The sequence below is a fragment of the Saimiri boliviensis genome, chromosome 1, assembly GCF_048565385.1.
Source record: "Saimiri boliviensis isolate mSaiBol1 chromosome 1, mSaiBol1.pri, whole genome shotgun sequence".
In the NCBI taxonomy this organism is placed as follows: domain Eukaryota; kingdom Metazoa; phylum Chordata; class Mammalia; order Primates; family Cebidae; genus Saimiri; species Saimiri boliviensis.
This window is the reverse complement of record NC_133449.1, coordinates 209817725-209830797: the sequence shown is the minus strand read 5'-3', so window position 1 is coordinate 209830797 and position 13073 is coordinate 209817725.

Sequence of the window (13073 nt, the reverse complement as noted above, 5' to 3'; positions counted from 1 at the left end):
GTAACAAGATGATTACTTTAATATGATTTCATGTGAAAGAAAATGCATTTTAATAAAATAGTTATTACTAAAACTTTTTAACTACAAAAAAATCCCTGAATTACTCTTTCCACAAGAACAGAATAACTAAGGTGGTATTTATTTTATTTTCCTATGTGACAAATGTTTTAATGCTAACTACATTTTTATTTTTTTCTTTGTGATTTTTGTATTTTGTTGCTATATTCTTCCTCTGAAACTATTATTATAAGAGAAGAGGGAACCTGCATGTATACACTTCAAATTTTGTATTTTTTTCTGGAATCAGGAAGATAATACACTTCTTGTTTTAACATGAAAGTGAGTTGGTGGCCTAAAATAAGATGCATACAGAAAAATGTGTCAGATCTTAAAATGGCAACAGCTAAATTCCTGTCAGAAAACATAGATCTTATATGAAGACATACACTGAAAATATTTATGAGAAGGTAGGATATAGAAGTCAGTGTTATCACCAAAAAATGAGAAGATATACACTTCAGAAAAGAAAATTTTAATTTATCTAATGTCCTTAATATGTGCATTTGGAGAGTTACCTGTTTTTTTTTTTTTTTTTTTTTTCTGGCCTACCAAAGCCTCAGTTTCCTCATTATTTAAGAAACAATGTATTCAAATTATTTTATTTCAAAGTTAGACATATATTAGCTGTCAACAAGGACAATTTCCCAGTAGACAAGGTGCAATTCTATTAAAATTTGAGATAGCAGTTGATGTTGGAATTCGAGAAAAGAGGGAGCACTTACTAGAAAGAGGGCACAAATAAGAATCCATTGCTTTTCCAAAATCACCTTTACTATCCATTGTTAAGGAGTAAAGTCTAGAATGGACCCTCTAATACTGTCTTAGAGTTGGAGATGTGTGTGTGTGGTGTATATGTACTCACACACCTACACCCATATAATTGTGTGTGTGTATATATATATATATATTATATATATATATATAATATATATATATAGTTTAAAGTAAATATATATACTTATGTATATATGTTTAAAATAAATATATATATAGTTATATTGTTATATATATATAGTTAAATTATATATATATATATATATATATATATATATATATATATACATAGTTTAAAGAACTTCAGAATCAAATGTAACAATGTTTATTTGAGCAAAGGATAGTTCCTAAATCAGGGAGCATTCAGCGAAGTTCAACGAACTCTACCCATCAATGTCAGCATTCAGTATTTACAGAAAAAGGAAGGGACTTACAAAAACAACTTAATCTGAGCAACTGGATGTTTGCCTTATTTGAGCGTGGTGTAATAAAAAATATCCTTATATGGAAATTTAGTGTGCTCATTTGGCAACCTGTGATTGACTGTGTGTTGCCTACCGTAATTGTCAGGGACTCAGCTATTTACAAGTATGTCCTTTTGCTAGTGCTGCAATGAAAACAGTGCTGCAATGAACATTCGTGTGCACATGTCCTTATAGTAGAAGGATTTATAATCCATTGGATATATAACCAGTAATGGGATTGCTGGGTCAAATGGAATTTCTATTTCTAGGTCCTTGGGGAATTGTCACACTGTCTTACACAGTGGTTGAACTAATTGACACTCTCACCAACAGTGTAAAAGTATTTCTATTTCTCCACATCCTCTCTAGAATCTGTTGTCTCTGGATTTTTTAATGATCGCCATTCTAACTGGTGTGAGATGGTATCTCAATGTAGTTTTAATTTGTATTTCTCTGACCAGTGATGATCAACATTTTTTCATATGTTTGTTGGCCTCATGTATGTCTTCTTTTGTAAAGTATCTGTTCATATCTTTTGCCCACTTTTGAATGGGGTTGTTTGTTTTTTTCTTGTAAACCTGTTTTAGTTCTTTGTAAATTCTGGATATCAGCCCTTTGTCAGATAGGTACACTGCAAAAACTTTTTCCCATTCTTTTGGTTGCCGATTCACTCTAACGACTGTTTCTTTTGCCATGTAGAAGCTGTGGAGTTTGATCAGGTCCCATTTGTGTATTTTGGCTTTTGTTGCCATTGCTTTTGGTGTTTTGGTCATGAAGTCCTTGCCTACACCTATGTCCTGAATGGTTTTGCCTAGATTTTCTTCTAGGGTTTTTATGGTGTTAGGTCTTATGTTTAAGTCTTTCATCCATCTGGAGTTAATTTTAGTGTAAGGTGTCAGGAAAGGGTCCAGTTTCTGCTTTCTGCAAATGGCTAGCCAGTTTTCCCAATGCCATTTATTAAACAAGGAATCCTTTCCCCATTGCTTCTTTTTGTCAGGTTTGCCAAAGATCAGATGGTTGTAGATATGTTGTGTTTCCTCCGAGGCCTCTGTTCTGTTCCATTGGCCTATATCTCTGTTTTGGTACCAGTACCATGCTGTTTTGATTACTGTAACTTGTAGTACAGTTTGAAGTCTGGTAGTGTGATGCCTCCCGCTTTGTTCTTTTTGCTTAGAATTGACTTGGCTATGCGGGCTCTCTTTTGGTTCTGTATGAAGTTTTAGGTGTTTTTTTCCAGTTCTGTGAAGAAGGTCATTGGTAGCTTGATAGCAAAGACCTGGAACCGACCCAAATGCCCATTGATGATAGACTGGACAGGGAAAATGTGGCACATATACACCATGGAATATTATGCAGCCATAAAAAACTATGAGTTTGTGTCCTTTGTAGGGACATGGATGAACCTGGAAACCATCATTCTCAGCAAACTGACACAAGAGCAGAAAATCAAACACCTCATGTTCTCACTTATAGGTGAGTGTTGAACAATGAGAACACATGGACACAGGGAGGGGAGCACTACACACTGGGGTCTGTTGGGGGAAAATAGCAGAGGGACAGCAGGGGGTGGGGAGTTGGGGAGAGATAGCATGGAGAGAAATGCCAGATAGAGGTGATGGGGAAGAAGGCAGAAAATTACACTGCCACGTGAGTACCTATGCAACAATCTTCTCTGTTCTTCACATGTACCCCAAAACCTAAAATGCAATAAAAAAAAGAAAAAAAAAAAAGAATGTCCTTTTAAGTTAGGTTGCAGCTAATTTACATACTAAGTTAGGTTGCAGTTCACTGTAAAGAGATTCAAAGTAGAAAGGCAGCTTTAGGCCAAATTTAATTGTATTTGATAATATGTGTGCAATGCATGTATCTGTGTATAGACACACATACACATACATATATACAAACACATAAGTAAACATATGTATATATACCCATAAAGAAATATAGATACTGAAATGAACACATACACACATGTATTTGTGTATATATAAACTTTTACACACACATATAAGCCTTGGCCTCTGTGAAAGGGTCTAGTAAGTCTAATAAGAGTGACATCTCAAAAGCAGCAAGCATACTTAAGCAAAGATCTTGGTTTTTAAATTCAATCATTTAATAAAATACCTAGGGATTCTTGGAGAAATAGAGATTCTAGAGATAAAACAAGAAAAAACATAAATGAGTCTAGAGCATCTTGCAGAAACCGAAAGGAAATGCAAAAGAAAGAAGGAAGGAAAAATAGACAGACTGCTAGCCAGATTAATGAAAAATAAGAGAAAAATCAAATAGATGCAACAAAAAACTATAAAGGGGATATCACCACCGATTCAACAGAAATACAAACTACCATAAGAGATTACTATAAACAACTCTATGCAAACAACAACAACAACAAAAACAAACAAACAAACAAACAAACAAACAAACAAAAAACGGTAAATCCGGAAGAAATGGATAAACTCCTGGACACTTGCATCCTCCCAAGCCTAAACCAGGAAGAATTCAAAACCCTGAATAGACCAATAACAAGGGCTGAAGTTGAGGCAGCAATTAATAGCTTACCAACCAAAAAAAGCCCAGGTCTAGATGGATTCACAGCCGAATTCTACCAGACACACAAAGAGGAGCTGGTACTACTCCTTCTGAAACTATTCCAAACAATCCAAGAAGAGGGAATCCTTCCCAAATCATTTTATGAGACCAACATCATTCTTATACCAAAACCTGGCAGAGACTCAACAAAAAAAGAATACTTCAGGTCAATATCCATGATGAACATAGATTTAAAAATCTTCAATAAAATACTGGCAAACTGACTGCAACAGCACAACAAAAAGCTTATCCATTACGATCAAGTAGGCTTCATCCTGAGGATGCAAGGCCAGTTCAACATATGCAAGTCTATAACATAATCCACCACATAAACAGAACCAAAGACAAAAACCATATGATTATCTCAATAGATGCAAAGAAGGCCTTCAACAAAATTCAACTGTGCTTTATGCTAAAAACTCTCAATAAAGTAGGTATAGAAGGAACGTATCTCAAAATAATAAAAGCTATTTGTGACAAAGCCACTGCCAATATCATACTGAATGGGCAAAAACTGGAAGCATTCCCTTTGATATCTGGTGCTAGACAAGGATAACCTCTCTTACCACTCCTACTCAATATAGTATTGGAAGTTCTAGTCAGATAAATCAGAGAAGAAAAAGAAATAAAGCGTATTCAATTAGGTAAGGATGAATTTAAATTGTCTCTATTTGCAGACAACATGATTGTATATTTAGAAGACCCCATCGTCTCAGCCTCAAATCTCCTGAAACTGATAAGCAATGTCAGCCAAGTCTCAGGATACAAAATCGATGTGCAGAAATCACAAGCATTCCTATATATTAGAACAGACGTAAAGAGAGCCAAATCAAGAATGAACTGCCATTCACAATTGCTACAAAGAGAATAAAATATCTAGGAATACAACTAACAAAGGATGTAAAGGACCTCTTCAAGGAGAACTACAAATCACTGTTCAAGGAAATAAGAGAGAACATGGAAAAACATTCTATGTTCATTGTTAGGAAGAATCAATATTGTGAAAATGGCAATATTGCCCAAAGTAATTTACAGATTCAACACTATCCTCATCAAGTTACCTGTGACCCTTTTCACAGAACTGGAAAAAAAACACCTTAAATTTCATATGGAACCAAAAATGAGCCCACATAGCCAAGATAATTCTAAGTAAAAAGGACAAAGCTGGAGGCATCACGCTACCTGAATTCACACTATACTACAAGGCTACAGTAATGAAAGCAGCATGTTACTGGTACCAAAACAGAGATACAGACCAATGAAACAGAACAGAGGCCTTGGATGCAATGCCACACATCTACAACCATCTGATCTTTGACAAACCTGACAAAAAGAAGCAATGGGGAAATGATTCCCTGTTTAATAAATAGTGTTGGGAAAACTGGTTAGCCATGTGCAGAAAGCAGAAACTAGAACCCTTCCTGACACCTTATACTAAAATTAACTCCAGATGGATTAAAGACTTAAATCCAAGATGCAACACCGTAAAAACCCTGGAGGAAAACCTAGGCAAAAACCATTCAGGACATAGGCATAGGCAAGGACTTCATGATTAAACCACCAAAAGCATTGGCAACAAAAGCCAAAATAGACAAATGGGACCTAATTAAGCTCCAGGGCTTCTGTACAGCAAAAGAAACAATCTTTAGAGTGAAGTGGCAACCAATAGAACAGAAAAAATTTTTACAATCTACTCATCAGACAAAAGGCAAATATCCACAATCTACAAAAAACTAAAACAGTTTTACAAGAAAAAAACAAACAAACTCATTCAAATATGGACGAAGGATATGAGCAGACACTTTTCATAAGAAGACATTTATGAGGCCAACAAACATATGAAAAAATGCTCGTCATCACTGGTCATTTCAGAAATGCAAATCAAAACCACGTTGAGATACCATCTCACACCAGTTAGAATGGCAATCATTAAAAAATCTGGTGACAACAGATGCTGGAGAGGATGTGGAGAAACAGGATTGCTTTTACACTGTTGGTGGGAACGTAAATTAGTTCAACCATTGTGGAAGACAGTGTGGCGATTCCTCAAGGACCTAGAAATAGAAATTCCATTTGACCCAGCAATCCTATTAGTGGGTATATATTCAAAGAATTATAAATCACTCTATTATAAAGACACATGCACACATATGTTCACTGCAGCACTGCGTACAATAGCAATACCTGAAACCAACCCAAATGCCCATCGATGATAAACCGGACAAGAAAACTGTGACACATATACATCATGGAATGCTATTGAGCATTAAAAAACGTTGAGTTTTTGTCCTTTGTAGGGACATGGATGAATCTGGAAACCATCATTCTCAGTAAACTGATACAGAACAGAAAATCAAACACCACATGTTCTCACTCATAGGTGGGTGTTGAACAATGAGAACACATGGACACAGGGAGGGGAGCATCACACAAGGGGTCTGTTGATGGGGACTCGGGGAGCAACCAAGAGTGGTAGGGAGTTGGGGAGGGATAACATGGAGAGAAATGCCAGATATAGATGACGGGGGGATGGAGGCAGCAAACCACATTGCCATGTACGTACCTATGCAACAATCCTGCATGTTCTGCATATATACCTCAGATGCTAAAGTGCAATGAAGTATATATATATATATATATATATATATATATATATATATATATGAAGGAACATTCTAAATAATACATGACAATTAGTAGATAATGAATAATGCAAAGAGAAAATTATTATTAGAATTTCCAACTAATATTTCCTCAAAGAGGTCCACTAAATAATGCTAAAATCTGTGAGTATATTTTAAGGAAAAATAAGATATATGCATAGTTCAAAATATACTTAGCCTCCAATGCATTTATTAACAACTTTGGTATTAACACAAGCTTATGGAAGCAATGAAACACTTCCCTTTAAAAGGTGGAGCTTAATTTGTCTCCCTTTGAATATGGGATGAACCCCATTACACTTATAGTGAACAGAATATGGAAAGAGAAAAATAATTGCACAGTTGTGAAGCCTGGCAGACATAACTCCAGTTGTTTAATTTCTTCAGTAGTCAGTTATTTTAATTCCGTGAATTTCTTTTTTTTTGAGACGGAGTTTCACTCTTGTTACCCAGGCTGGAGTGCAATGGCGCGATCTCGGCTCACCGCAACCTCCGCCTCCTGGGTTCAGGCAATTCTCCTGCCTCAGCCTCCTGAGTAGCTGAGATTACAGGCACGTGCCACCATGCCCAGCTAATTTTTTGTATTTTTAGTAGAGACAGGGTTTCACCATGTTGACCAGGATGGTCTCGATCTCTTGACCTCGTGATCTACCCACCTCGGCCTCCCAAAGTGCTGGGATTACAGGCTTGAGCCACCGCACCCGGCCATCATACCGTGAATTTCTGATATGATGCAATGGAAGGGTCGCTTCACTTGTGGAGTATTTTTTTCTTAAATCCATAAACTTACTTTGATAATAAGCAAAACATCTGGCCAGGCTTGGTGGCTCATACGTGTAATCCCAGCATTTTGGGAGGCAGAGGAAGGTGGATTTCTTGAGCACTGACATTTGAGACCAGCCTGGGCAACACGATGAGATGCTGTCTCTATAAAAAATACAAAAATTAGCTGGGCATGGTGGTGCCCTCCTGTAGTCCCAGCTTCTTGGGAGGCTGAGGTGGTAGGATCACCTAAGCACAGTAGGTGGAGGTTGCAATGAGCTGTGATCCTGCTAGTATACTTCAGCCGGGGCAACAGAGTAAGACAATGTCTCAAAAAGCTAGCAAACAACAATCAGGCAAACACAAAATAATGAGGAACATTTTATCAAAACATCTGACTAGAACTCCTCAAGACCAACAAGATGATGAAAAAGCAAGGGAAGACTGGAAAGTACTACACAGCAGAAGAAAGTAAGGAAACATGAAACTCAAAATGTCTTGACATGCTGGATTTTTTCCCAGAACAGAATAAAGGACATTAGTAAAATCAGACAAACAAAGCAAAACAAAACAAAGCCAATAGTAACACAGTAACACTAGAGAAATCCAAATGAACTTTGTAGTTCAGCACTGTAACAGTGTTTCTCAGTTTTTATTAATGTACTGTGGTTACATGGTACCTTAATGGTAAGATGATAATATTTGGGGAACTTGGGTGAAAAGTTGGGTGAAAGGTACACAAAATGTTCTGTAAATCTTTGCAAACCTGCTGTAAATCTTAAGGTATTTTAAAATAGCAAGTTATTTTAAATAAAATATTTAAAAGAAATATAACAGACAACTGTTATTATCAGCCTAAAGAGTCTCCCACAAAAAAAGTCTTCCTGTGTTTAATCTGTTTAAAATATTTGGAATATGGGACCGGGCATAGTGGCTCATAGCTACAATCCCAGCACTTTGGGAGGCCGAGGCGGGGGGATCACGAGGTCAAGAGATCAAGACCATCCTGGTCAACAGGGTGAAACTCTGTCTCTACTAAAAATACAAAAATTAGTGGCCCATGCCTTTAGTCCCAGCTACTTGGGAGGCTGAGACAGAAGAATTGCTTGAACCCAGGAGGTGGAGGTTGTGGTGAACAGAGATTGTGCCATTGCACTCCAGCCTGGGTAAGAAGAGCGAAACTCCATCTCAAAAATAAATAAATAAATAAATAAATAAATTAAATTAAATTAAATTAAATTAAATTAAATATTTGGAATATGACCGTTAATGGGAGATTTTCAAAACAAAATAAAATTCCACTAAAGATTTATATCCAATCACATAAAGTTTCTACTAAATCAAGAGAACATATTAGAATTTTTTTTGTTGTTAAAAAAAAGAATGTCTTCATTGGTAAATCTAATGGGATTATGTTAGTTTTTGTCTGTTAGTCGTGACATCTTGATAAATACTAACAGTTTTTCTTTCTCTTTTTTATACTCTTTGTCTATCTCTGTGTGTGTGTGTAAAATTAATTACATATAATATATAATCTATGTGTAATATTATTATATGATTATAATTACTGAATTATAGTAGCATGTATATGCCTTTAATAATCTCAGACTTCACAGTTCCAATCTAAAGCAGTATATTATTTATTTTAGTTTTTAATACATAAATGTTTAGTGTGATTAAAGTCCTAAATAAATTAAAAGTTTTACAGTACACTTCATGCTTAACAATTTTCTGATTGCTTGAGAAAAAAGAAAAAAGGAAAAACAGCCATCTGAGACTAAGATATGACAATAAGGAGCAAAATTAATAACATAATAAAAATTTATGTCATTAATCTCTTCACTAATTAAAGCTGTGTTTGCCTTTTTATTACAAAATATTATGAAATATGTCAGCGATTTTAGGAGAAAATAATAATCAAAGGTAGTATGAGAAATATTAAGAAATTATAAGTGGGCAGGTATATCATGTATCAAGAATATCCTCTAAAATGTATATGAAAAGCTACCTTTTCAAAGGCTCCTTTCAAGTTAAAACACTATTTAAAATGTTTCAAAGAAATAAGATGAAATGTGCTAACAGGAAAATCTAATGGACTAAATTAAGAAATTGCTGTTAATATCAGATGTTGCTCTTATCATAGTACTATTGAAAATCCATCTTCTTTCTGAACAGGAAAGGCAGGGTAAAGTATGTCCTATAAATGTCTTTCTGTGATTTAGACTAATAGAATTATATAACGGGCTTAGAAATCACTTGCATCTGTGAATATGACTTTTTTTCACACTGAATTCTTTTCTCAAACAAGCTACTTTAAAATTTTTCAGCTTATTTTCAAATTTTCACCTAAGGTATTAATCAAGTAAATCAAATTAGAATCTTGTTAGAAAATGTTATAAAGTTTCTGTTAAACAAAAAGCTTCTCACCATAAACCACAGATGGCATAATTTAAAAATAAAGAACTGCAAATCCTAGAAAGACTAAATGACAGAACCTTTCTCTCTCAAATTCTTCCAAAATAAATAAAATCAAGAAGTTAAGAACACTAGCACAAATTAAACACATACCATTATATCTCAACAGAAAAAAAAGCATATTTAAAAGTCAATAACTTTCCTAAACCCCACCTATGATAATTCTGCTTCATCCAATATCAGGAGGGAAGGAAGGTGAGTGAGTGGTAAAAGCCTTGAATTCACACTTATTACCACCTAAAAATTATTTTGTGGAAGACCCATCCTGAGAAGATAGCCAGAGGTTCTATAGAAAAGAGGTTGAAAATTTTAGCACAGATGTCTAACTTTACCATTCAATGTCTCACCACTGCTATCTAGGACTATTCTTTAAAGCCATGATGAAAAAGTTTGTGAGAAAAGGCAGCTAATTAAAGTATTCTCCCTTGAGACTTCCTCTATGACTCATGAGTTATACAGAAATGTGTTTTTTACTTTATAAATACTTTGAGATTTCCCAGATAACTTTCTATAATTGAGTTCTAGTTTTATGTTGTCATAGACTAAGAACATAACTTTTTATACAATTTCCATCATTTTTTTAAAATTAAGATTTGTTTTATGTTCCAGAACTCAGTCTATCTTGATGTATGTTTCAGTTACACATGAGATGATGATATATTCTGCTGTTTTTGGGTGGAATATTCTACAGCTCTTAGATCCAATGGATTGATAAGTGTTTTTCAGGTCATCTGTTTCCTTACTGACTTTCTGCCTACTGAGTTCTACCAGTTACTGGGAGCAGATGCCTCTAACTATAATTCCAGACTTACCTACTTCTCCTTTCAAGTCCATCCATTTTTCCTCATATATTTTGAAGCTCTATTGATAGATGCATATGTAGTTAGAATTCTGAAATCTTCATAGAAACTTTATCCCTTTTAGCATTATGTAATACTTCTTTTTATTTCTGAAAAAACTTCTTATTCTGAAATGTAATTTGTCTGGAATTAATATAGTTAATCCAGCCCTCTTTTGGTTAGTGATTTTTATCTTTATCCATCCTCTACCCTAATTTATCCTTCTCCATCCTGGTTTATCCGTTCCATCCTTTTACCCTATTTTATCAATGCCTGAGGTTTCTACTTATGGACTACATATAGTTGGATCATTATTCTTTATCTAACATAAAATTATCTTTTAATTAGCACATTTAGATCATTCACATCTAAAATGGTTATCTATGTGGCTGGGTTAAATTGGAACATATTGGTAGTCGTTTTCTCTTTGTTACAATTGGCTTTTGCTTCTTTGATTTTTCTGCATTCTCTGGTTTTGTTTTGTTTTTTTTGTAGCATCTTTTTAAGTGATTTCATTTTATCTAATTTATTGACTTATTGGTTATATTCTTTTTAATTTTTTTTTTTTGTGTGGCCACTCTAGGATTTACAACATACATTTTAAAATCACTTGATGTTATCTTCAAGGAATATTACACTACCTCACAAGCAGTGTAATGACATATAGCCAATTCCTCCCTCCTTCCCTGTGCCATTATTGTCATGCATTTTATGCTATACACGTGCAATATATTGCTTGGTTTGTTTTTCCTCAGTTATCTTTTAGAAAAACTAAAAACATTTTCTTATTATCACAAATTCGATTTGTAGTAGTTTTAAAAATTTTTCTAGCTTAATCTTCTTGCCAATCAATATGATATTCTGGAGCATCTATTGCAGATAAGCAAGTACATGGATCCTTTTCTCCTTTAAGGGCAAAGATCATCTTTTCCAACTTTTTCAATATTTGAGGACAGGCTTTTGTTCTGCAACCTGAGTTTTCTACTGGGCTCAACAAAGTCTGTTAATTTGCATTTTGTCTAAATTCTTCTTATTGTAAGGATGTGGGTGATGCTCTTTTTAGCTCTCTACATTTCCCTGCTGAAAGAAGTCTATTTAATTTAAAATAAACATAAATGAACAAAATGAAACAATAATTAAGGGAGGCTTTTCTAATGCAATATAATTCTTAGAAGAAAGAGTTTCAATGGATAATTTTTTCTTTACTTCTTACTAACAATGCCAATGCTAGTAACGCACACATGTGCACACACACAAAGACTGTGTTTCCATAACACCTTACTGCTGGAAGAGGAGAAGTCCTGATGGTTCATGACTGAGATTTACACCTTACTGCTGGAAGAGGAGAAGTCCTGATGGTTCATGACTGAGATTTAGTCCCTGTATTTAGTCTGTTCTTACACTGATATAAAGAAAAATCTGAGACTGGGTAATTTATGAAGGGAAAAGGTTTAATTGCCTTATAGTCCCACAAGGATGGGGAGGCCTCAGGAAACTTGTAATCATGACAGAAGGTGAAGAGGAAGCAATGACCTTCACATGGTGGCAGGAGGAAGAAATGCATAGGAGAGGGCAATAGAACTACCATTTACAAAACCATCAGATCTCATGAGAATTCACTCACTATCACAAGAACTCAATGGGGGAAGCACCCTCATTATTCAATGACTTTCCACCCTCCTCACATGGGTATTACAGGTCTCTCTCAACACATGGGGATTACAATTTGAAATGAGATTTTGATAGGAAGACAGAGCCAAACAATTATCAGTCTCTGATCAAGTTTTAACAGGAACCTCTACCTATAATGAAGAGTGAACCTTGTACAAACTCTTTGACATTACATGAAGAAACTTAGGCACTATATATATGAATAGCCATTGAGTTGTCCTTGTTCTTTTGCATTTGTGAGCATGGTGTTTAGTAAGAACTTCTATGAGAGATATATTATCACACCTAACATATAATTAACACCTAAAAGAACAGGTAATATCAAATAGAAGTCCTGTGATAGAGAGTTCTAGATTGGTTCAGACCATCAGAGATGCAATTTGGAAATGAGACTTTAGCATCTTTTAATATCAGCCTGATTTATAGGCTTACTTTCTATTACTTGAAATACTGGACATCTCACATCTACGTGAAGAATAGATTAATTTTCATTATGTTTTAAAGTTAGGAAGTAAGACCTTTACCAGAAACTGTACCCCAAGAAGACTTCCTCTGTGTCTATTACTACTATGAATCAAGATTTACTAACATGTCTCCTTGCTTACTATGATTGAAAGTGGAAAAGCTAGTGTGAAGATAAACTCAGCCAGATAGGAAAATGGGTGAGCCATTATGCTTTTTGGTATGCAATTATTGGCATTATGAAACATACTTCTCCTTTAAAATATCTTGCTATGAAAGGTGGATAAAATCAACAATACTTATCTCTGAAG